This window comes from Desmodus rotundus, chromosome 1 (assembly GCF_022682495.2).
Source record: "Desmodus rotundus isolate HL8 chromosome 1, HLdesRot8A.1, whole genome shotgun sequence".
Taxonomy (NCBI): domain Eukaryota; kingdom Metazoa; phylum Chordata; class Mammalia; order Chiroptera; family Phyllostomidae; genus Desmodus; species Desmodus rotundus.
Window position 1 is genome coordinate 60,660,283 of NC_071387.1, and position 26,087 is coordinate 60,686,369.

The 26,087-nt window shown below is 36.9% G+C and overlaps 1 long non-coding RNA gene across 1 annotated transcript in view; it reads left to right on the forward strand.

The window, feature by feature from the left end:
- The window catches only part of LOC139440938 (uncharacterized), a 145,764-nt gene that overhangs the window by 45,843 nt on the left and 73,834 nt on the right, over positions 1 to 26,087 (forward strand). Inside the window, exon 2 of the long non-coding RNA XR_011651269.1 lies at positions 6,653 to 6,750. This is a non-coding gene — a long non-coding RNA (uncharacterized lncRNA). The remainder of the gene's footprint in view (positions 1 to 6,652; positions 6,751 to 26,087) is intronic.

Below are 26,087 nucleotides of genomic sequence, written 5' to 3' on the forward strand. Positions count from 1 at the left end.
ATAATGGTGCTCCTTGGATATTAGTTGATTGACAAGGATGATAAATATATACAATTTGCTTTATTAAAGCTTGCTTTACATCACCAAAATATTTCCTGAGCTATGGTGCCGAATTAACTTTTAAACAATGTATTCTTTGGAATGGAAAACAGTATCTTAAGCCTATTGGCTGATGTAGCAAATTGCAAACCTTTCCAGGTACAATGTAGATTGATGACAGATTTCCTATTTGAGTTGTAGGGAAAGTCATAATTTAAAGAAATTATGGAGAAGTAAAGAAAATGCCAATGATAATAATGACTGAATTAGTTGACATTATTGTTATGTGACCTGTAAGTAGCACATAAATCTTATTACAAGAAGTACATAATAATAAACCCCACAAAGTAGTCAACATCACCAAGACACTTGGAGGCGGTCAATAGCCAAGCGATGACAGAGTGGGGACTTAACCGCAGACGCCATGTTCTGCTTTAAGAAGAGTATCTTCCTCCTGGGGAGTAATTTATCCTTTATTCCCAAATTAAATGAAGTGCTTGATAACCTAATATAATATAGCCTTCTGGCACACCTTCTGATTGGAATGAGGTACTAATGCCACCAAATAATTTATGTATCTAAATAGTTTATGGAACTATACTGCAATTTGATACTGGTCAAAAGAGTGTTCAAGTAAAGCAGTGACATAACATAATAGAAACTCTTTTTTCCATTTGTTATCAATAGTATCATCATTATTATTTTCATTTTTCCTCAATTTAAGTTGTCCTCATTTTCCCCCCATTCTCTTATTGCTACAATTGGAAAAAGGTCATGGAACAAGCCCATTATGTTGGTGGGATTCTAAACATATTTCAGAACCTCAGAAAGGAAAGACTAATTTATTCATTTACAATATTTAAATATCTAGTTAGGCTGATCAGGCACAGGACCTGGTAGTAGAGATGAATAGGTGTGTCTTCTGCCCGCAGACAGCTTGCCGTCTAGCAAAATAAAGTGGGACTTAAGTGTGCTCACCCATGCCTAGCAGCTGGTGTATATGGATGGAGGATGTGCTTAGAGGTCATGGGATGCCGTCAGTGCTGAGTTCACAGACATTTTCATGAAAGCTAAAGGTGGAATTAACATTTCCCAGGTTAACAGCAGAGGAAGCAGCCTACCCAGGATTCCCCTAGTCAGGGAGGAAAGCCTGGAGGAAGTTCTTGATCTCTATGAGCACATGTGGATACAGACTTGAGGGAAGATGATGCCAAGAGTGGAGACAAGGGCTACAGGCCTTCAAGGATGAATCTGGAGCCAGAAATCAAACCCACATTGGAACGGCTAGCAACTCTCACTCTAAGAAGGCACACAAAACAGTCCCGCATTAGGGGCTCTGGGGCAAAGACGCAGAAGTGAGATGGGTGGTTGTGTGCCGTGTTAGTTACACATCTGGCCACTTACCAGGGACATAGATTTATTATTATATTTAACAATATAACATAAGTATCATCATAATTCGAGGGAGACTAAGGCTGAAGTGTCACCTTGGCCATGACCCCACAGTGCTTATGAGTAGGACAAGCTCAGCAACTGAGGGCCACAGACACTCCCGACACAACAGGTACACAGGAGACACAGCACAGCTGTTTTCAAACCCGGCTGCATGTTAAAATCACCTGGGGAACATTAAAAAGACATGAATACAGAGGTCTGACTCCCAGAGATTCTGAATTAATTGCCTGGGTGGGGCTGGGCATTGGCGGTTGACTTTTTTTTTCCCTAAATACTTCCAATTTTCTTTTTAGAGCAGTTTTGGGTTCACAGCAAAATTGAGCAGACGGTGCAGAGATTTCTCATATACTTCATCTCTCCATACAGGCACAGTCTCCCTCTCCAGCGACATCTCACACAACACAGGTACATTTGTACAAAAGAAGGTGAATCTATACTGACACATCATAATCACCCCAAATCCATAGGGTACATTAGGGTTCACATTTCATGTTGTGCACTCTGAGTTTTAACAGACATATGGTGACGTGTCTCTCACCAGAGCATCTCACAGATTGGCAGGTTTTTTTTTTTTTTTTTTTAAGGCTCTCTTGGTAAACCACTGCTCTAGTGGTAGGGAGGGAGCCACAAAGAAAGGATTGAGGTTCCCAAGCGGCAACATGATGCTGTCAACAAAACAACAGTAGGTCCATCACCCTCCAGGGACTTTAACTGTTGGGCAAAATGCAGAACAATATTTCGGAAACTCTGCTGCCAAGTAGAAGGAGCAGAACTTGCTAGAAAGTGGTCATAGTTTGTGGGCAGGGATGGAGATAACCTACAGAGGATAGAATGTTCCCAACAGCCACTAAGGCTGGAGTTTGGATAGAAAGAAATTTATGATAACATATTTTTGTGTCGTAACAGAAGAGGATGTTTGGATTCAAGACAAATGGAATTTAGAATCCAACTTTGTCAACACTTATTACCTTGAACAAAGTACCTGGCTTTTCCAAGTGTCAATTTCTTTGTCTTAGAAACACAGATACTGGTACCTAATGTGAAGGGTCATTGTGAAAATTGAAGTCATTATATCCAGGTTACCATATCCCCAGCTTTTTGAGGATGATCCAAGAAAGGGAGTTCTGTATACTTAATATTAGCAATGACCAAAGAAGAGCACATGAACAATTTTTTAATGGTTCTTAGTATAGACCAGAGAATAATGAGAATTCAAAAGCAGAGCCTCCTTTGCCCTTCATCTTCTCAGTTTGTGAGGAGCACCCTCTCTCTTGAACATCTTGGCTAAGAACAGACATCTGGTTTTGCATAAGCATGAATGAAATGATTTGTGACAATCTGTTACCCACAAAAAGGGCACTTCTTCGTCACACTCAACAAAGAGAAACTACTGTGTGCCAAATCCTTACTCTCAAAAAGAAAAGGTTATTGGTATATATTTCATGTTACCAAAAAGCCGCTGAAATGATTTAGCTAATGAAAAGCAAGAATTTGTGGTAGGTGGTGAATTCAAGACCTGAGAGAGTGGAAATACAGACCTACGACAATATTATTTTCCAATATCTTCAAGAATTTGGTGTACTTTATAACCAGTAGGTGTCACTGGAGGCATTGAACACAATCTTTGTTGCTTAGAACTTCGTCCCATAAATGTTGGTGTAATTTAATTGGTAGAACGTAGTTATGGGCATAAAGGATATTTATCCTTAAGAGCAATATATTTTATCATGGTCATGAACTTTTGAAATCATTGGCTTAAGGAAGCTAAAGTGTGTAATTTAAATGGGCTTACATGGTACAATATATAACATAAGTAATAGAATCTTATGAGGTTATAAATATATACCATGGGCTTTCCTGGATAAGATAAGGTTTGTTTTTTAGAATTATTGTACAGAGTCTGATTTATAGAACTAATTTAATGAGAATTCATAGACCCATGGCTGCCTTCTAAATCTTTGTGTAAATGATATTTTCCCTTATAACGTTCTTTTAACTTTTGATAGAGAAGGGGAGGAAAGTAAGAATTTTAACTTGAATTATATTAGTTAGCCTCTTTTGGGTTTCTTTTGTCCTTTAAGCATATAGTATCTAACATTTGGAAGTTCAATGGGTCAAGATCTTTGGAGAAGCCTACTTCAGTGGACTGCAGGCATCTCTGTTCCAGTGCTATCGTGCTTTCAGAGTTGATTCATTAGTACGGCCCTGCTAGTATTGCTGAGTTGAACTTTTGAACACAGTATTCTCAATAGAAATCCTCACACTTTGAAATTAATTTGCCTGCTGGAGGTGTTGGTGGTTCTTATTTATGCATAATTTAAGGGTGAGGTGTGTGAATGTGCCCCCAGCGACTATTTCATGGCTCCATTTTACAAATTGAAACTGGTGGTGGTGGTGCTGCTGCTTTTCAAGTATGACTGAGGGCAATCTAATTTACCTAAACTGTTCAAAGGTGAACTCAACCTTTTCAATCATAAATTAAAAATCTATTCCAGTTTTCAAATTAGAAACGGTACAAACTACATATCTGCAGGCCCTAAGGGTTCTCCTCTCCAGGCCCACTTCTGCTGATTTCATCGGGATAGAGGAGACATTCCCAGACACCCTGTGTTTTAACCTGTCCTTGTTAACATCCAAAGTGTTGTAGGAATATCACATTGCTTTTCTTCCTGTTAACAGGAACTTTGTGAGCCTTTGTCTGTGTATTGGTAATATTTTTGACCTATTAGATTACTAGAGTGTCATAATGTGAACAGGTTTCCTCTGAAAGATGTAATATCATAGACTGAAAATCTAGACCATTGGAAACACTTAACAACGTCAACTATGGGTCTTCCTAACACATAAAATGTCTGTGTGACTGTAAGATGTAGACACTGTTCTCGATGAAGCCTACATTCTAAACCTGTCTTATAGATCTTATAATGGGGGCAAAACATATGTCAATCAATTGCAGAGCACACAACTCACCGAATTTCTCGTGTTTGTCAGAACACCTATGTGAAGCCTGTTGCATTCAAAGGCCAATCCTCCTTATATAGTCACTTCCTAACAATTGCAACTATATTGAATTGGACTTCAGAGATCAATAAACTTCAGTCATATCATATCAGTGTGGCACCTAGTGCCAGTCTTTTTCCTTTACTTTATCGTTTCTTGATGCCTTTGGCTTTTATTGAGGGACAACATAGGAAATAGATTTTTTTTTTGAAATTTAATGTGTTAAGAGTAAGGATGTTGTTGAGAGTGATGATTGTTATTTTCATGGGATCCTCACTTTCAATCTTTGTGTCAATAATGTCTTGTTTCTCTGAGCTCTTTATAATTCTTATGATTTCATTTTATAACATAATAGGTTTATTAATGACCAGACTTTCTTTCCCCACCAAGTCCGGCTCACAAGAAAGCACAGAGCCAAAACTGTGGTCCTGGAGCAAGTGCGATGACCATTATGGTTTACAGTTGGGTCATAAACTCCCCTCCTGAGCACTTAGTTTGTTTTCATCTTTCTTTTACCCTCACATGGCTATATGACGTATATCCTGTAGGCTCTGGACTTTGGGGCAGAGTGAGGTGGGGTATAAATAAAATGCATAAAAAATAGAACATATCTTCAAGATGGACCTATACTACACTTAAAATCCACATAGCTAACCACATCCTACCCACTATAGTTCACAATGAAGTTATGAGAGAATACCACCCATGGTTAGAAGGAAATGGAAACAACACTAAGATAATGATACAATACTGAAATTTTTATGCTATGTAATATTGTAAGGATTGATTTTGTAGGTCTGTTTTAGGATAGAACTTATGCAGTAATTATTTTTCCAGGTAATTTAAAAAATATAGTGTTAGGACTTTCTCAATTCAAAGGAAGAGTGTCTGTTAAACTAAAAAGGGAGTTTTTGAGATTACAAATAGTAATCCATTTGATATAGTCAGTTAAAAAGCTTTTGCACAGGTAAATAAACCATCAGCAAGACAAATAGAGAATCTACTGTATGGGAGAACATTTTCACAAATAATACATCTGATATGGGGTTAACCTCCAAAATACACAAAGAACTCAACACCCAGAAGACAAACAACCCAATTAAGGTATGGGCCAAGGACCTGATTAGACACTTCTCTAAAGAGGACATACAGAGGGCCCACAGACATATGAAAAAATATTCAACATCACTAATCATCAAAGAAACGCAAGTCAAAACCTCAATGAGATATCACCTCACACCTGTCAGAATGGTTACCATCAATAAATCAAGTGATTATTGTTGATGAGGATGTGGAGAAAGGGGAATACTAGTGCATTGATGGTGGGAATGCACACTGGTGCTTCCATTATTGAAAACAGTATAGAGTATCCTTAAAAAATTAAAAAAGGAATTCTGTTTCAACCCAGTGATTCCATTTCTGGGAATATATTGTAAAGATTCTAAATCATCAATTAAAAAATATGTACCCCTATGTTTATAGCAGCATTATTTACAATAGCTGACATTTGGAAATAGCCTAAGTGCCCATCAGTAGATGAGTAAATAAAAAAGCTGTGGTATATTTACACAATGGAATACTACACAGCAGTAAAAAAGAAGAAACTCTTAATTTTGCAACAGCATGGATGAACCTGGAGAATATTGTGCTAGGTGAATTAAGCCAGCCAGTGAAAGACAAATAACACATGATCTCACTTATATGAGGAATCTAATCAGCACAATAAACTAATGAACAAAATATTATAGTAATAGAAATTTGGATACAAGAAACAGACTGACAGCTACCAGAAAGGGATGGGTGGGGGGAAGAGTTGAAAGATAATGGAAGGATTAACCAAAGGGCATTTATGTGCAACCCATGGACATGGACAGTGATATGGGGGTTGACTTTGGGAGAGGGCAGGGCTGAGTGGAGGTGGGGAAAGGGAGAAAAAGTGGGAACCATAAGAGCATATATAATAAAAATAAATATATTTAAAAAACAAACAGACAAAAGAAACAGTAATCCATTGTTGGAATTTAAGATGTGGGCATAGATATCTTAAATTATTTTAAGGCCAATGAACAGAAAGAGTGAATGTAGACTGAAATTTGAGGCATCTTTGAATTAAAAAAGCGAAGAACCATACTGAATCAGAAATGCGTTACCGTTATAGGCTTTGAATATGGCTTGCTGGAGGAATGGAATAACCAGGGAAATAAAGGCGATGAAGGCTGACTTGGGTGGAGGAAAATGACCAGACACAGTGCTAAGGTAAGGAAAAGTGACTCACTGAGTTTTCCTTTGGCATTATCATTTCATTATTTAATTTTAGACAGGGTGGTTTGGCACAATTTGCTAAGGCTGAGACAGGAAATTAGTCTTCATTTATAAAGCATTTGAATGATTTTGAAAATGGGAAAGATATTGTCAAAATAGAAGTAAAAGATTTCTTTCATTTTAGTAATAGAATGAGTACTAAGAAGGATGGTAGATAAGTGCTCTTGATAATGAAATTCCTAGTAAATATTGATGGGTATGTTGGCACACCGAACAATTGATTGATGGGAGCCTTTATCCCAAGGAAAGATTTCTACATTTAAAGATCTTGTTCTCCAGATCTTAATTTTATCTGATCAGTTTTCATTCTTCTTGGCTTTAATTTACAAATTCCTAAAAATTTTTGCAACCCAACTTACATAAATTTTTTTGTAATTAAAGAAGTAAAACTTAAAAAAATGGTACCTTAAAAGTTTTAAATTAAATTCTAAAATAGTAACAAAAAAGAGTATTGTATGTGAAGATTTGAGAATTTCTTCTGAAATAATATGTCCCCACTTCTCTAACTTTGTAAAAATAGTACAGTCAAAATGGGAAAAAAACACATATTGTTATTTAGACTTATATATGATCAAATGGATACGGGAGAAATATATTATTTTGAAATTGGGTTTTGGCTTGAAATATGTTTATCCCTTTGGCATATGGAGAGGTTTAGTCATTACAATTTGTCAACTCAGAAGAGATATAAGCAATTATTTAATTTGCAAGTTACACGTTTTCCAAATGACCAATCTAAGTGTTCTGTTTAGCTATTTTTATAAATGACAAAGGAGAGGCCACTCTCTTTAAGTGACTGAGAGACAATTATTCACTGCATCAGTGGCAAAGTTAAGATATGCTCATCTCTTTTGGTTCCACAATATCATTTCAACTATGAGACAACTATATTTTTAAATAATAGTGAAAATTTACCGTGAGTTATCTGTAATAGAATCTGAAACTGGAATTGGATCTGAATTTGAGTGTTTACCTACCAAGTAGTCAATATGTAATCCTGGGAAAGTTACTTTATTTCTGTGAATCTCAGTAATCTCTTCATAAGCCTATTATGAGAACCAAACGAGAAAAGGAATGGGACATGCTTGGCAATTTTAAATGCTAAATAAATGGCAACCCCTTCCTTGCTCCTTTCCCAAGTATAGTTGACACAGTGCACCTTACCATTTTTAATTAGGCTCATATTTCAGGTAAAGTTATATCGACGCAGGGAGAAGTGTTAGCCATCCAACCCAGACAGCTACATTGTCATTCTTCCGACCGTGTGCAGGTAGCACTACACATTAAGAAGCTCACAGAGACTTGGAATCTAAAAGTTCAACAACATGATTTTAATTTACCTCAAAATCTAAAACTTTTGAAGTTCAAAAGTACAATTTAGAACTTAATTATTAGGCTTTTTATTGCTTTCTATCATTTTTATCTGGATTTAGTGGCTCTGTCCAAACTGTAAGTCAAAGAAAGGAAATGGCATGGTTCAAAGAGGTCTACATTCCTAGACTCCTGGTTTTATTGCCAATAGATATCCGACGACTGATTGAATGAAAGAAATTAATAATCAAGCTCTTACTATTGAGTGAATAGCATTAAAGCTTATAGTATATTTAGAAAAGTAGATTCTATTTCCCTAGATTATTTGATTCAGTCTTGGAATGTTAAAGAACATCACTATATGTAACTTTCACATACTTTCTGTATAAAGAACATCACCATATATAAATTCTATATACTCCAAAAGTATTTGTAGAACAACGTTAGATATAATTTGATTTGTGCGGCACAAAGAAAAAGAATTATTCCTTAGTTTTTGTTGTTTTCATAGTCTCAAGAACTCACAAAATCTTTTGAAGGATAGGACAGTAGGTTCATAGCAACATTGTATTTTAAGAATATGAAGATGCTGTGAATATCATGCCAAGGGAAGCAATTATATTTCTAGTCCCGTTAATCTTAAAGTTTTCTTATTAATTTCAGGTCCAAGGAACTGAGCTAATACATTTTCCATGGCTAGGCGCTCTAAATCGTTTTCGTATGTATACTACAAAAATGAATGTTTGTCCTTGGAAAGTGGTAGAGTTTTAGTAGCAAATGGAAAAGGTTTTTATTTCTTCCTTTTGAGGCAAGCTAAGGACTCTGAAAACTTAAATAAGTGTCTTTTATTTTTTTTGTCTCCAAAGACCCAGCCAATCAATTACTAAAAATTAAAATCATAACTATATTTACCTAAAAATAAACATGACTAAAATGAACAAAATTTGATAAAAAATTACTTTACCTCTTGGAGCCCTAATCGCTCTCCTCTCACCTTTATTTCTGTCCACCACTGGGCAGTGCCGTCTTCCCTCACTGTCAGCTCCACCATGTAGTGACTAGATGATCTCTAGACCTCCTTCCAAGTCTGTTATTCTCAATGAGTTAGTTCATCTAAACATAGTTTTCCAAACATTTCAACAAAAGCTGTTGAACAATGTAGAATGAATATGCAGATGTTTGACACCATATGGCCAAACATCTGGATATGTGACTCAGTTTTTCAGTGGTTAAACGCGTACTTTTTTGAAGATCCTATCTGCATCTGAACTTCTGATTTAATTCCAGAATGATAGAATGGTAGTGTGAAACTGCTCTCTAAGGAAAACATTTTACCTGAGCCACAGAGAATTAACAAATCAGAGAAGATTTCAGTGTCTTTTCATTATCTTTTAATAGCAAGCATCTACAGCTACTCCTGAAGGATAGGTATCCTTATTCGGTGTTGCAGTTTTGCACATCTGTTCTCTGTTTCATCATTGCCATAGAGTAACTATAGAAATGGTAGTCTGGATTTTATTAGCAAAATGAGAGAAATCTGTGCAGTAATAAGAAGGTAGTCCACCTCACACTTAACAGTAGTTGTAAGGCTCAAGTACCTTCGAGGCTTTTTCCTTTACGTAGAGGTTCTTTCTCTGGTACACATAAACAAGGCAGCATACCAAAAACATACAGTCATCGACTGCATTCACTAGATGAGAATTGGGCCCACAGCCATACCACCAACAGACTACAAACTTGCCAAGGCTCACAAAGAGGAGTTAGGCCAGCTTTCCTTTGGATAAGTTAACTCTGAAATATCAGGTCAGGAAAGAGACAGGATGTCAGAATAAATTGACTCCAGAGCTGAAGTCCATAAGATATAATCATTCTAAGGTCCCAATATGAAAAGGCACCATAGTAGCCTCCATCTTTGTTAAACTAATTTTTTGCAGACTAAATCTAATTCATGTAACCTTTTCTAGCAACAACATCTTTAATCTAGGCTCTGTTACTCTACATGCAGATTGCTTTTAAGAGTAACTTTAAAATTTAGTATTTTTTTCTTAAATTTTATAAATTGTCATTGTGCTTTCTTAACCAGATTAGCAATATTTCATCTTCCTTTCTTTTTTATGATATATACCTTGGTCCCTATCCCATTCTGCCTTCTCAACCCCCAAAGCTCTCCTGATACTCCTTCCAGGAAAATCTTGACATTGCTGTACCTTACAGCTATAGAGCTTTCCCTAAGTCTTCATTTCTTTCTTGTACTTAGGTGGAACTCAATTCTCCAGTCACTTAGCACAGGACACCAACACTAAAATTATTCAGGAGATGATGAACATAATACATAAGCAAAAAATTCTAGACTTCCTAAAAAATATTACACTAAAAACATTACAATTAAGGGCCAGGTTCAAGATGGCAATGTGGGAAGTACCTGAACTTGCCCCCTCCCATCGGCATCCCAAATACACTTGCATATAGAGCAATTCCTCCTGAGTAAGGACTGAGGGCTGATTGAACACTTCTGCACAATAAGCAATAAAGGGGCCACACAGTGAAGGGTAGAAGAGATGGAGATAACATACCATGGGAATCCCACCTTCAATGTGGTGACCAGCAGTTTGGAAGAATATCACTGAGGAGCTGCATGCAGACTTGCCTGCCATGGTGCGCAGACACACACACAAACCCAGCAGTTTAAAGTGTACCTAGGCTATGTATAAAGAATATCCACTTACTAGCTCTAAAGCCTCTGCCAAATGGGTGGGGAACTGCTGGAACTCTCCTGGTTCACAGATACCAATGAGTGCCATTTTTTACATTTCTTTTCTACCTGGATTGTATAAGAAAGAGCTCAGTCCAAATACTCTAGCCAGCCTTCAAGGCCACCCCAGAGTATCTGGGCTCACACCAGCTCCAACTCCAGCCAGCCACTCTGGCAGAGAATCCTCAGTGCTACATACCCCAGGACACCTCACCTGTGTCTGCTCCAGCTCCAACTGGCCTGGCAAAGCTGCTGGAACACTGTGTTGCTCCTACAAAAGCCTGCTCCTTCAACACCAGGAGAGGTGGCTGCTTTGCCTACTTTATAGAAACAAACTCAGAATGTCAAGCAAAATGAGAAGACAAAGAAAACATTTTCTAAATGAAAAAACAAGGTAAACCCCCAGAACAAAACCTGAAGGAAGTGGAAATAAGCAATTTACCTGATAAAGAATTCAAGATAATAGTCACAAAGTATCACTAAACTCTGGAGATTAGAGACACACAGTGAGAACTTCAACAAGGAGTCAGAAAATATAAGAACCAATCAGAGCTGAAGAATACAATAACAAATAAAAAATACACTAGAGGGAAAAAGAGCAGATTAGAACAGGGGAACAATTAGCAATCTGGAAGATAGAATGTATAAATGACACAGTTAGGACAACAAACAGCAAAAAGAATTAAAAATAATGAAGATAGTTTAAGACACCTCTAGGAAAACATAAAGCCTTCTAACATTTACATTGTAAGGGTCCTGGAAGGAGAAGAAAGAGAAAGGAGGAAAAGTTATTTGAAGAAGTAATGGTTGAGAATTTCCCTAACCTGGGAGAGGAAAATGCATCCAGTTATAGGAAATGCAGAGTCTCAATCAAGAGAAACCCAAAGTGATCCACACAAAGATATAATGTAATATAACTGAAATAGCAAAAATTTAAGAGAAAATCTTGAAGGCAGCAAGAGAAAGACAACTAGTCACGCACAAGGGAAACCCCATAGGCTGTCAGCTGATTCCTTAGCAGAAACTCTGTAGGCCAGAAGGGAGTGGCAGGATATATTTAGTCCACAAAGGAGAGACTTAAACCAAGAATACTCTACGAGACAATGTTCTCACTCAGAAATAAAGGAGAAATAAGAGTTTCCCAGGCAAGCAAAAACTAAAGGAGTTCATTACCACTAAATTAAATTTACAAGAAATGTTAAAGCCTTTTTATTTTAGTGGAAAAGAAAAGGCCATAACCAGAAATAAGAAAATATATGAAAGAAAAATTCTTACCAGTAAAGAGAATATATAATAAAGGCAATGGATCAGCCACCTAAAAAGCTAGTATGAAGTTTAAAAGAGTAAAGTAACAAAGTCAACTATAACTAAAAATGTAGTTAGGGGATACATAAAACAAAGAGACCTAAAATATGAAATCAGAAACTAAATCATGGTGATGATAGTAAAAATGTAGAACTTTAATACTATGTCCAAAATTAAATATCTATCCACTTAAAATGGACTGCTATCCACACACACACATATGAGGTCTGTATGGAAAAAGCCCAGCCATTGTTAATATAACAAGAATGGTTTCTGCAATATTGATGTAACCGAGAGTGGACTGGAATGCACATGCTTGAACAATGACGACTTTACTGTACTAGTGAGTGTGGGTGGTAGATGCTGTTGAGTGAGCATGGGTACTGTGTAGCCATTCCATTCAAAGTTACTGAGTGAGTAGAACAACAGATCTGCATCAAATTTTGCATTAAACTTGAACATTCCTCCACAGAAACTATTTGAATGATTCAGAAGTCCACAGCTATGGGCATCTGGTGATTGATAGCTTCATCAAAACAACATGCCCTCTCATGCATCACATCTCATGCAGAGTTTCTTGGCAAAACATAAAGTCACCCAGGTGACTCAGGCCCTCTACAGCCCAGATTTGTCACCCTGCAACTTCTGGCTTTTCCCAAAACTAAAATCAGCTTTGAAAGGGAAGAGGTTTTAGACTGCTGATGAGATTCAGGAAAATATGATAGGGTAGCTGATGGCTACTGGGAGAACTATGTGAGGTCCCAAGGTGCCTATTTTGAAGAGGACTAAGGCATCATTGTCCCATGTACAATGTTTCTTGTATCTTGTATCTTCTTCAATAAATGTCTTTATTTTTCATTGTACATGGTTGGATACTTTCTGGACAGACCACACACACACACACACACACACACGCATATACATCATACATATGAACATTACGGTAACCAAAACCCAAAAACCTACAATAGGTACACAAACCAAATAAATTAAAAGGAACCAAAAAATTACATTAAAGAAAATCAGCAAATCACACTGGAAAATACCAAGAGAAGAAGAAAGGAACAGAAAACTACAAAAAAAAAAAAAACATACAAAACAATAAGCAAAATGGCAAAGAGTACATACTTATCAATAATTACTTTAAATGTAAATCCACTAAATGCTCCAATGAAAGCATGGAGGGTGGTTGAATGGATTCCATGCCCCACCCCCAAAAGACCCATTTATATACATGCTGCCTACAAGAAGCTCACATCATATTGAAAGACACACACAGAACAAAAGTTAAGGTATAGAAAAGATATCCCATTCAAACAGAAATAAAAAGAAAGCTGGGGTGGCAACATTTATACCAGACAAACTAGACTTTAAAACAAAGACTGTGACAAAGGACAAAGAGGGGATTACATAATGATAAGGGGCCAATCCAAGAGGATGATATAATGTTCATAAATATTTTTGCATCCTACAATGCATTCAGGAGTACTTAAATATACAGGGGTGGGCAAAAGTAGGTTTAGAGTTGTTTGCAGAGAAATATATATATATAAATAAAACCAATGCAATCAAAACTGTGTGTTCATGGCACAAACACATTCACATAGCTCAATGGCACAGAATAGAGAGCCCAGAAATAAATTCATGCCCATGTAGTCAATTAATATATTACAAGTTAGGCAAGAATGACTAATGGGATAAAGACAGACTCTTCAATAAGTGGTGGGAAAACTGGACAGACAAATACAAAAACATAAAACTGAACAAATTGATTGCACCATAATATGCTTCTAGAATAAAACATAGGCAGTAAAATTCTTTGAGGTTGGTGTTAGCAATATTTTATGGCTCTATATCCTTGGGCATGGGCAACAAAGGAAAATATAAAGAAATGATACTACATCAAACTACACAGCTTTTGCACATCAAAGGAAATCACCAACAAAAAATGAAAAGGCAATGGTCTGAATTAGGGAAGGTATTTGCAGATGATATATCCAATAAGGGATATGTATCCCTTATTATAGGCATTATATCATATATTAATGTCCAAAATATATGAAGAATTCCTACAACTCAACATCAAAAAAACAAATAATCTGAGAAAAAATGGGCAAGGACCTGAATAGATATTTCCCCCCAAATGGTCAATAGACACATCAAAATATTATCAACATCACAAATCATTAGGAAATGCACAATGAGATATCACCTCATATCTGTCAGAATGGCTATTATCAAAGACAACAAATAACAAGTGTTGATAAGGATGTAGAGAAAAGGGAACCTTTGTACACTGTTGGGGGGATTATAAATTGGTGCTGCCACCATGGAAAACAGTATGGAGGTTTTCAAAAAATAAAAAATAGAACTACCACACAATCCAGGAATTCCATTTCTGGGTATTTATGTGAAGAAAATATTAATACAACTTAGTATGCAATATTCATTGCAGCATAAATTACAATAGCCAAGATATGGAAACCACCCAGGTATCCATTGATAGATGAATGAATAAAGATGTGGTATGTATACATCATATATGTACGTGTATGTGTATATTTAGAAGTATTTGATACCTTGGACAAGGGTTTGATCTCCAAAATATCTAAAGAACTCACATGATTTCACTCCAGAAAGACAATCAACCCAATTAAAAAATGGGCAAAGGACTTGACTAGACAGACACTTCTCCAAGGAGGACATACGGGGTACCCACAGAGATATGGAGGGATGCTCAGCATCACTACCCATCAGATGCAAATTAAAACCACAATGAGATACCACTTCAGATGGTGGCCAGAATGGCCATGATAAACAAATCAACAAACAAGAAGTGCCAGAGAGGATGTGGAGAAAAGGGAACCCTGGTGCACTGTTGGTGGGAATGCAGACTGGTACAGTCACTGTGGAAAATAGTATGGAATTTCCTCAGAAAACTAAAAATGGAACTGCCTGTTGACCCAGCAATTCCACTGCTGGGATTATATCCTAAGAACCCTGAAACACCAGTTCAAAAGAACCTTTGCATCCCAATGTTCACAGCAGCACAGTTTACAATAGCCAAATGCTGGAAGCAACCTATATGCCCACCAGTAAATGAGTGGATCAAAAAACTATGGTACATTTACTCAGTGGAATTCTATGCAGCAGAGAGAAAGAAGGAGCTTTTATACCCTTTGCAACAGCATGGATGGAACTGGAGAGCATTATGCTAAGTGAGATAAGCCAGGGGGTGAGGGACAAATACCATATGATCTCACCTTTAACTGGAACATAATCAACAGAAGAAAAAAGCAAACAAAATATAACCAGAGACATTAAGTTAAGAACAATCTAACAATAGCCAGAGTGGAGGGGGGAAGGGATAGTGGGGGGAAGGGTACCCTTCTTTTTTCCACTAGCTAGCTGCGTGTTTTTGGCTAAGATACTAAAATTGCTTTTCCACGTCTGTTAAAGAAAGGAGGTGTGCTAGAATCTGTGAGCTCAATTGCAACTTTAAAGTTCAGTGATTTCTGGCCTTGCCTATCAGTGGGCACACTGTAGTGCTTTGGGGAAAGAAAACAAAAATCCCACAATGCACCAAAGAAGAGTCCTAGAGTAGTAAGAGAATGTAGAAACTTTGTTATGTAGTTTCTTTTTCTTTTCTTTCTTTCTTTTTTTTTGTACATCCCATTGCAACTTTTACTTATTTATTTATTTATTTAAATATATATTTTTTTCATTTTATTCTATTACAGTTGTCCCAATTTTTCTCTCTTTGTGCTCCTCTGCTCATTGCACCCCCAGCTCCCCCAGTCAATTCCCACACTGTTTTCCATGTCCGTGGGTCATTCATACATGTTCTTTGTCTAGTCCCTTCCCCTTCTTCCCACTATTACCCCTCTTCCCCCTCCTCTCTGGTCACTTTCAGTCTGTTCCCTGTTTCCATGCCTGTGGCTCTATTTTGTTCATTAGATTCCTCTTATAGGTGAGATCATATGGCATTTGTAGTTTTATAGTCAAATTTGTCAATTAGTCATTACCATTCTTTTACAACGGGGCAAAGACAAAATGTTGGTGTTAATGGGTAGAATGTCCAGTAAGTGGAAGGACTCTTTTAAGAAAGAGAACCTTTCTCCTTCATGTCACATGGAGAAAAGCATCCTTCCACAGCACTTTGTAAATGAGCTCTTGGCTATTGCTGGATAGTAAGTTCTCAAGTTTAAGTTTTACCATTTATTGGCATCCAATAGAGAAACAGAATACTTTTATTTGGAAATACATTTGGAAAGAATTGCAGAGAGCTCAGGCAGCCTTAATTGTACTTTAGTTTGGGAGATTTTCACCTCTGTAACTAGCTGGCACTCTTCCAACTGTAATTTAGACTTACCATGAACTGTAGGGTTTTTTTTTTTTAATGTGTGCAGTAATTTCTTTTTAAACCAATAACATTTTTTGCTCCCTGTTCTAAATTTTAATTTTGCATCTGCTTTTCTTATTTTCAAACACTCTCTGGTGCCTATATGTTTATTCTCTTAAAAAGGTACATTTTATCAGTGGTTTTTTAGTGATAGTTAAAAACTTTGGAAATTTGGTGAATTTGGGTTCATTCATGAAACCTTTCTAATCCCATTGTAACCTCTCATCAGTAACGTCTACTACCCCAAGACAGCTTCATTTAAATTACAATAGGAAATGCTTCTGAACCTTCAAACATCCCAATTTATGCTCTTTTAATCAAACAACTGCAGACCAGAGTGACTCTCCTAGTGAACTCATTAAGGGAACCAGGGTTCATTCGGCAGAGATTTTATTTTTTAGGAGATTTTAAAAGGTAGAAAAATTCTATGTCCAACCTCACCTTACAGCTGTTCACATGTTATCACCAAATAATCTATGTTGTCACAACCAGATAGTTGCACAAATACTATCTGCATGAACAAGTGAAAAACCAGATGCACTTTGTGGTCTTCTGATTCAGTTCATTAAGACAGACAATTATTTTCTTGTTGTGAGAAGGTCATTCTCCTATGGAAACAAAGAGGAGTAAGACTGACATGGACCTGGAGAATCAGAGCAGTAGTCACATTCATTTTGTTTATATGTGCTAAGGATGGCAATGATGAATGTTGTATTACATTTATTTTCTAAAATCCAAAGAAACTTTCTTCCTTAGTGAAGTGGAAGAAGAAATGTATAAGGTTGTCCAACACAATAAAGCTTAAAGAATGGCTAAGTTCTGGGGGCCCGAGGGCCTCAGTATTTGCCCCAAATATAGACAGAATAGAAGGCTGAGTCAAGGATGGGCATTTTTAGTATGCCTTCTGCTTTTAAGGTTGGCTCAAGAAATGGGAAAGTTGCACATGAAGTGAAAGGCTTCAGAGTCTCCAGTCTGCAGTGGAAGACCTCTGGCTCGGTGGTGGTGGCGAGGCTGGCAGTGTACAGAGGAAAAATCTCTTCCTTACTCACAAATCTTCAAGAGGCTGCTACACTTTACATCTATACCAAGCTTCTTTGTGAATTCTCCATTACTTTTCCCTTAACTTTTATGGTTTATCTTTTCACAGTTAAATCTATGATTTATTAGAAAGTTACACTTAGTTAAGGTGGGTTCAACATATGTTTCTCATTTGACTATCCATTTGTTTCCATACCATTTATTGAATAATACATATTTTCTCAACTGGATTGAGATTTCCCCTTTTTATAGTCTAAACTATTTTATGTATTTAAATTGATTTCTGGACTCTCTGCTGGATGTCATTGCCTTGTCTATTGAGCCATATGCTAGTACCATGCTGCGTTATCACTAAGAATTTAATTTAAAAACATCTGGTATTGCTACTCCCTCGCCCATCCTCACACCCCATACTCTTAAAAGACAAATTCTTCATTATTTTTTATCTTTTTCCTTAGGGTCTATCAGATGATGATACTATAGCCTAATTCATTCATATCATCATTACCTGTAAAAAATCAGGACTATTCACAGTGTGCTTTCCAAGTGACAGATATGGCAAGAGGCAGATCTACTGTGGAAAAAAAGAAACAGAACAATTCTAGCATATAAAAGAAGTATGTCCAGAAATATAAGCTCTGGATTCTAGAAAGTTCCCCCTATCAGAAGTACCACAGTATCATTCTTTAGTATGGATATCAGGAAGAGGAACAGCTTTCATGTTTTGGCATGGATTATTAATTAAGTTTAAATATAACATATTTGAAGCTACTTCTCAAAGCAAACTATTCTGCCACTATAGAATATAAAATAGTTTTCATTCATTCACCTTTCCCATATAATTCTTTGCATATGATAAGTTTATCTGCAAGCCAATATACGTAAATTATTTTTTCTATCGCTTCCTTTTCCATTTGAAACATCTTTATTGAAGTATATTTAACACTCAACAAAATAAGTAAGATTTACCTGTCTTAAGTGTGTGAATCAATGCTTTTTAGTAAATTATACAATTGTGCTACTATGACCATTTTCCAAGCTTAGAATATTTCCATTACCCTGGAAAGATTCCTCACAGCCCCAGGCAAGTATTAATGTACTTTCTGCCTGTATAGATTTGCCTTTTCTGCTTTCAATTTTTAACTCAATAGTTATACTTTTTAAAAAGGTTGTTTTTAATTATAAAATTTTAATAAAAAATTAAAAACATCAGGAGAACTTACCATTTAAAAAGGACCTCAGTAAATCTCTTAGTTAATGGAACTACCGCTATTGTATATTTGATAAATCTAGATTTTTATTTTGTTAACGAAAAGGTATAGTTATAAGGTCATAGCTTTAGCAAATGCTATTTTCTATCTATTGAAGACTTTTTGGCACCTCTAGAAAGAAAACAAACAAAAGGACCAAGTAATAATGCCAGAGAGATCAAAGCAATTCCTTCTGTCAATAGTAGCAATTCATGCAAATCTTTAAGCACTGAAGGCTTTCTCTAAGAGCTAAAGAAAGTTCTGCAAGAGAGGATCATTGTGAAAAAACACATCATAGAAAGTAGTACCAGTTTCTATGCTTTACCAGTAGATTCTGTTTAAAGACAATCAACCTTGGTGTAGAAGAAGGGTGGGAAGGAAGCAAAGTGGAACTAAGATTTATTGAGCACTAACTATGCTATTTCAAATGCATGAGAGCCAGACCTCTGCAGTGTGCTCCCTAGTTGTAGTGAGTGGGCCCCTCAGCTACGCTGTGTAGCATCTGAATTCACTCTTGGCCACTTGCTAGCCACCTGGCTTTGGTGCAGGTTATTTAAGCTTTCTTTGTTAGTGCTTTCAACATCATTAATAGTGAAATCAGATTGTTGTAAATATAAAATGGATTAATTTATATAATGTACCAGTGCCTGACATATAATATTGTACTAATTAAACATTACTATGATTTCCACTTTACTGATGAGGAAACAGAAGCTCAGGGGTAAAGGCACTTAACTTAATTCATATCTTATTAAATGGTGGAGCTTGGTTTCTAGTACTGGACTGTCTGAGGCCCTAGCTAATGATTTCATCTACTCCAAATGCGGTGCCTGGGTCAGCAGCATCAGAATCACCTGGGAGCTTGTTAAAAATGCAGAATCTTAAGGGCCTGCTCCAGATTTATAGAGGCAGAATCTCCATTCAAACAAGATCCCCCAGGTCATTCTTATGCACATTAAAGGTGAGAATTGCACAGAACACCCCAATGAGGAATCAGAACAGCAGAGAATTGTTTGCATGCAATCTGTTACTTTAGAGATCTCAAGTATCCCAGGGTGGGACTGGTCTTCCATAGACTCTGCCTTTCTTCTTGGTCAAATGTACTGCCTAGAGGCTGACTCTCAGGGCTGCTGTTAATTTGTCTAGTATGAACCAATCACTATTACTCATTCTCTCTGTCTCTCCCTTTTTCTCTGCCCCTGTCTTCCTTTCCCTCTGTCTCTCTCCCACTGTCTCCTTCCCTCTCCCTATCTCCCTTTGTTTTCCTGTGTGCCTCTTTTTCTCTCTCATTTTTTATTCCTAAATTTGTATCCTGAAGCATTTACTTGGGGCTACTTCCAGATAATTGTGCCCTATAATTCTGAAAAATTCCACTAAAGCATGCCTTGATAAAGACAATAGTTTATGAAAATAGAATAGATTATGAAGTTGGACAAAAACGGTGTCAAAATGCTAATTCTTTCACTTAATATTTTTCTCTAAACTATTTAACCTTCTGAAACTTTATTTTTTTTTGTCTTTAAAAATGGTGATATTAATAGTTAGGCCTCTGGGTTGAGAGGATCAGATAAAATCAAGGTATGAAATAGCACCTGGCACATAATAGGTGCTCAATAAATTTAAAACAAATAAACCATGAATGAGGACAGGAAATTTCCTGCCAAAGTTAAGGAAACTTGCACCGAAGAGCCATTGCATTTAAAGGTGGGGAGACAGTGGCTTCCCCTCATGGAATGCAATGAGTTCAAAGTATTTAAAGGGATATTTTCTATACTGAAAGACTAAGGCAATTGCTTTTATGTGGAACAAGCCCTGGGAGGGCTCTGTTTTTTAGAGAGTCATCAGTTTCATTTTAATCTGTGCAAATGTTTTTTAAGGAGGATTACCATTAGCGAATTATAAGAAATCTTGTCCCTTTCATCATGGGATTTAAAATAAAAAGAGTCACTCCAATATTAAGAGGAATTTTAATATCAGAGCTAAATTTTTCGTATAAACGTATGGCACTCATTTCATCGACAAAAAAATTGATGGCAATGAGCAGAAGTTTGCTTTCTGTTACTATTTATAGAGTCTGCTCCTTCCTTAGAGGAAAGTGCGCCCGCATAGCATCGCGGCAGAGAAGGGCGTCGGTGAACCTCCCTGAGTTCCGGTTCTCAGGACCACAGTGGGCATTGCACAATAGACGTGCCTTTCAAGTCCCCGCAGCTGTTCTGCTCTACGGAGCACCCACTGAGTTAAGCACAGGCACTGCACGTCCCTGTGAAATCCTCGGGCTCCAAAGCCTAATTAATTTCCTGACATCTACAAAAATAATCGAATCATGCATATAAAGTACATGTATATATTTTTTGTAATAAAAGTTTAAAGGTATATTGAGAAAATACGTAAATCGCACAAAGTTTATTCTGTCCTTTTCCTCCATTCACGTACTCCTTCAAGATTAAACGTGCAAGCAGCCTAAACCTTTTTTGCCTCACAGTTTGGCTTCAGTTATTTCACAGTGGTATGCAGTTTGGCACACTTGCAGTTGGGTTTCATTAGAACTTGCTGCCATGTTCAGAACACGTAGGCACACCCTTCGGGCACCTTTCCTCTCGGTTCCTCCTTTTTTTAGGAGAGAACAATGTTTAATAAAGAAATAGCAAAGAATGCTGCGCAGTTTGGAGGCAACGTTTTGATTTCCCACTAACATAGGTTTACAGAGGAATGGCAGACTGTGTAAATACAAGATTAGATTACATTTTTCAGTCTGTTTCTTCTTAATTGTAGTTCCCAGATATGAAACGGTCTAAACAGCACTTCTCTTCTGTCCATAAAATTTAGAATTATTATTTTTACTGTATACCCTGGGGAGAGAATGCTCCTAGAATTTCCTTCCCTGGGGAAATTATATTTATTTATCACCGGGAGTTAAGAAGAGGAATCTAGTGGAATTGCTTCCTGTTTCATGTAGAGGTGTCCAAACTTTTGGCGTCTCTGGGCCACACTGGAGGAAGAAGAGTTGTCTTGGGCCACACATTAAATACACAAACACTAATGAAAACAAAAAAGTCTCATAACATTTTCAGTAAATTTACAATTTTGTGTTAGGCCGCGTTCATAGCCGTCCTAGACCACGTGAGGCCCATGGGCCACAGGTTGGACACCCCTGGGGCAAGAGGAACAAAGCCAATGCACTGCCATATCCGCTAGAAGCATGTAAGAAAGAGCTCAGTTATACACATCACATATTTAAAATGCATTCAAATAAACTCACTTTGCTTCCTTTATCACTCCTTGTTAACGTTCCTGTTTCCACAACATATTGTGTGTGTGTAGAGTTTTACTGTTGTCAATCTAGCTTTGGGATATTGGGACTAACTATCCTTGGTTAACCTCGGTAACCTCCTTGGAACACAGCTTCTGGTATTTGTCCTCAATCTCCCTGTCCCCCGTAATACACTATAGTTGTTATAATGTGGATTAATGAATTAAAATTGGGCTGGTGTGAAGAGGGGAGATGTGAAGTTGCCTTGAAGGAATAAACCTCTCAAATTGTCTCACAATATGTTAACCTCCAATAGGCCATGGATCATTCTGACTGTTCAGCAATTTTTCCATCCCCAGGGCCCCCACTGCAATACCTCCTATCAGCAATTAACTGTAAATGAAGATTAGAATTCTATCTTGAACTTTCTTCTTGGTGCAAAACTGGCAAGGAACATTCAAATAGCTGTCTTGCAAGCTGTGGAATTTCTCTGCTCTGGATTTGCACTGGCAGGGGGTGGGGGGGTGGGTAGTGAAGATCCCTTGAATTTCTGGAGTATGGAAGAAAGGATCTATTCCATTGGGTAATTCCAAAGCATCCAGAATAATATAGGAGCTCCATTATGCCTCCTAAGTTCTCAGGTTCCCAGGTTTTCTCTGTACCATAATATATGGTCTTTTTTGAAAAGCTCCTGAGATGACATAGCTACATTTTGTCACAGAAACTATCATATTTTATCATTTCTAAGTCATCTATATTTTGACATTTTAACTTATCTGAAATTAGAATGTGTCTAAAGTTAATGGTGCATCATAGTATGATCACCAGTATTTTTTGTTCTTAGTGGTACATAAAATCAATATTCTATTTTAGAAGGGAGCTTAGATTCATAGAGTTATAATACACCTTTTTTAAGTGCGCCTTCCAAGATCTCCTGACTTTCAGATCTGGAATTGCAATAGGAATTACAGCCCTGGCCGTCTCTGTATTCTATCCTCCAAAGCAAGAACATTTGAAAAGTGAAATATAAAATAAAACAAATTAATAAAAAGCAAAAATATTTAGAAAACATTTAGCATCTCAATTTCTTTTCGTTTACTGTGAGTTGTTGGTCTGAGAGCTCTATTCCTTTTAAACCCACTTTGAGTGCCCATAATAAATGAGCTCTCCATTTGCAAAAAGAAAACCACATAGTCAGATACTGCTGATGTATCATTAATCTCCACTTCCAACAAAATAGCCACATCCTGAATTGGATCAATGTATTTGATCTGATCAATTTCTGTAAGAGTAAAAGTGTCTGAAATTCTGAATCAACTGTCACGACTGATTTAGTTGTATTGGAGTCATGATATTATTAAACCTTAAAGTCATTGTTGCAAAGACAGCTTATGCATTAGATTATCCTCAAATATACACAGAGAGATTAGTATCCAGTGATATGCTAGATTCTCTAGATACATAATTTTTGTTAAGATGTGTGCTTGGTTTTGAATAAAGTTGGGAGAGAAGGATGTAAGACTTGAGAAATTTATTGAGCAGAAACACTCTGAATACTTCATGGCTATTGACCAGGCAGTAATGGAAAATGAGAACCAAGAAATAAAACTCATATCAACATACTGAAATCTCATCTGTCTCTCTCTATAAGCCTTACATGTAAGCTTTGGCAGCAGTTTGAACTTTGTCATTCCAATAAAGTTCCTGAAATTCACTAGATACCACTTTTTTTTTAACAGAAAAACGTCAGCAGGTATATTTATCTGGTCATGAAAAAATACATTTTACTTTTTCAAATGTCATATCACAACTGTTTATTTGTATTAGCAATATACATTACTGGCCCATTTCAAAAATCTGTGAATACATGCACATTATTAAAACATCATTCATAAAGTTTAATAATATACTAACTGGAGAAGCACACTTAGTTGTCTGCACCTCAGAACATTTTCACTATACTATTGAATTTTTCTTAGTTGAACAGAGAACTGCTTTTAAACTTTCTTTGGGGAAATTTAGCTAAATTTTTCCACTCTTAAACTTATTCCGACTGTGATTTAAATCTGTGAACACACACATGCATGTATACTGTGTTTTATATAACTCAGATAAAACTTTTTATCATAAATCCAACATTACTGAAATGGAATGTATCATAAACAGTGGCAAAATATACTTGACTTTGCAGTGTTGTTCTTTCTTTATGGCAAAAAATTAATGTGGAGTCTTATAACCAATGCTATCTTAGAGGAATGTAGAGTGGTGATGATGACATAATAACTACTCTTAATTTCTTACACTGTCTCGGGGATTGCCTGAAATATGTTGCATACTTCATTTAATAGTCACAAAAGCCCCACGCAGGAGAATCTGCTGGATAACAGTCACAGGTGAGGACGTTAATTCGGGCATGCCTAGTGAATCTGGGTGTGACTTGCCCAAGCCACTGACTGTAAACTCGGGAGTGAGATTTGGACTCAGGGGCCTGATGCCAGAGCTTGTTCTTTTAAGGACGGTACAAGGAGCCAACTTAAAAAACAGCAATCCGTGTCCACTTTGTGCAAATGCCTGCACTGGGAAAGTATTGTAATTTCTAGATGGCATCATTAGGTGGTAAACTCATCTATGATTCTGGAAGGCATCGACATATTCAGGCAGAACAGCTTGTCTTCCTTCCATTTATAGTTTCTGTAGACTTTCTTTGGTCAGGCATGGAGCTGAGAAAATATTGGAGGTATGTAATGAGGAAAGGAATTCATTTAAATGAGACTGAGGAGCAAGCTTTGGCTCAAAATTAAGAATCAGCAGATGTGAGGGGATTGAGAAATACAAGTAGGTAGTTACAGAATAGCCATGGGGATGTAGAGTACAGCATAGGAAATGGAGCAGCCAAAGAACTTATACGCATGACCCATGGACATGAACAATGGTGTGGGGATTACCTGAGGGGGTGGAAGGTACTGGGTGAAAGGCGACAGAGGGGGGAAACCTGGGACAAGTGTAATAGCATAATCAATAAAATATAATTAAGAACAAAAATAAAAACACCGAAAAAAAAGAATCAGCAGATATGGGTTCTACTGCAGGTCTGCTGCCACTTCCTTGCTATGAGATAGGAGCTGTGAGAGGGGAGATATGAGTCCCTCCCCGTGACTAGGTTTCTCCATAATAATCTCTGCACTGCATCTCATGATTGTGAATATAAAATGAGATAAAGTAGTTTGCAAAGCACAAATGATAGTAGGTATAGTTGGCGTTACTAATTTCCAGTGGACTTGTTATAAACGTAATCATTGACCAAAGATCCTTTTCTGCATGCCCTGAGCCTCACAAGAGAAGGGGTGTGTGTGTAACAAAGCAGAATTAGGCTCTGAGAATCTAAATGAAATGTGCCACAGCTCTGTACTGTCATTTCATTAGCATCAATTAAATTAGTATTGCTTCTACATACAGGTACAACTGTTCATTTCTCTCCCTCTGTCTCTGTCTCTCTTGATCTTGCTCTAAAATGGTGGAAAATGTATTATCTTTGGTTCTAGAGGCAAACAGGCCAAGTTTGGGTCCCAGCTTCATCACTCAATTGTGCCACCACGAGTCTACTACATAATTCTCTGAGTCTCAATTTCCTTATGTTCAGATAGGAAGAGCACCCTTTATTCAAGACATTTTTGAGAATGAATGGCATAAGGCACTTAGAATATGGCCAAACACATAGTAAGGATTTAAAATATTAGGTATTTATTATTGTTTTAATAGATTGCAACCATCCATCACTATTTTAACCCACAATAAATTCCATATGAACACAAAAATTCTGGTATGGAAAATGTGAAAATGCTGTTCTTGGCACCATGGATGATATAGACATAATTAAGTACCGTCTACATTTTTAAAGAGATTACATGTGGTTCAGTTTCTGCCAAATCAATCATTTTGCTCATTTAGTTCATCCAATTTGAT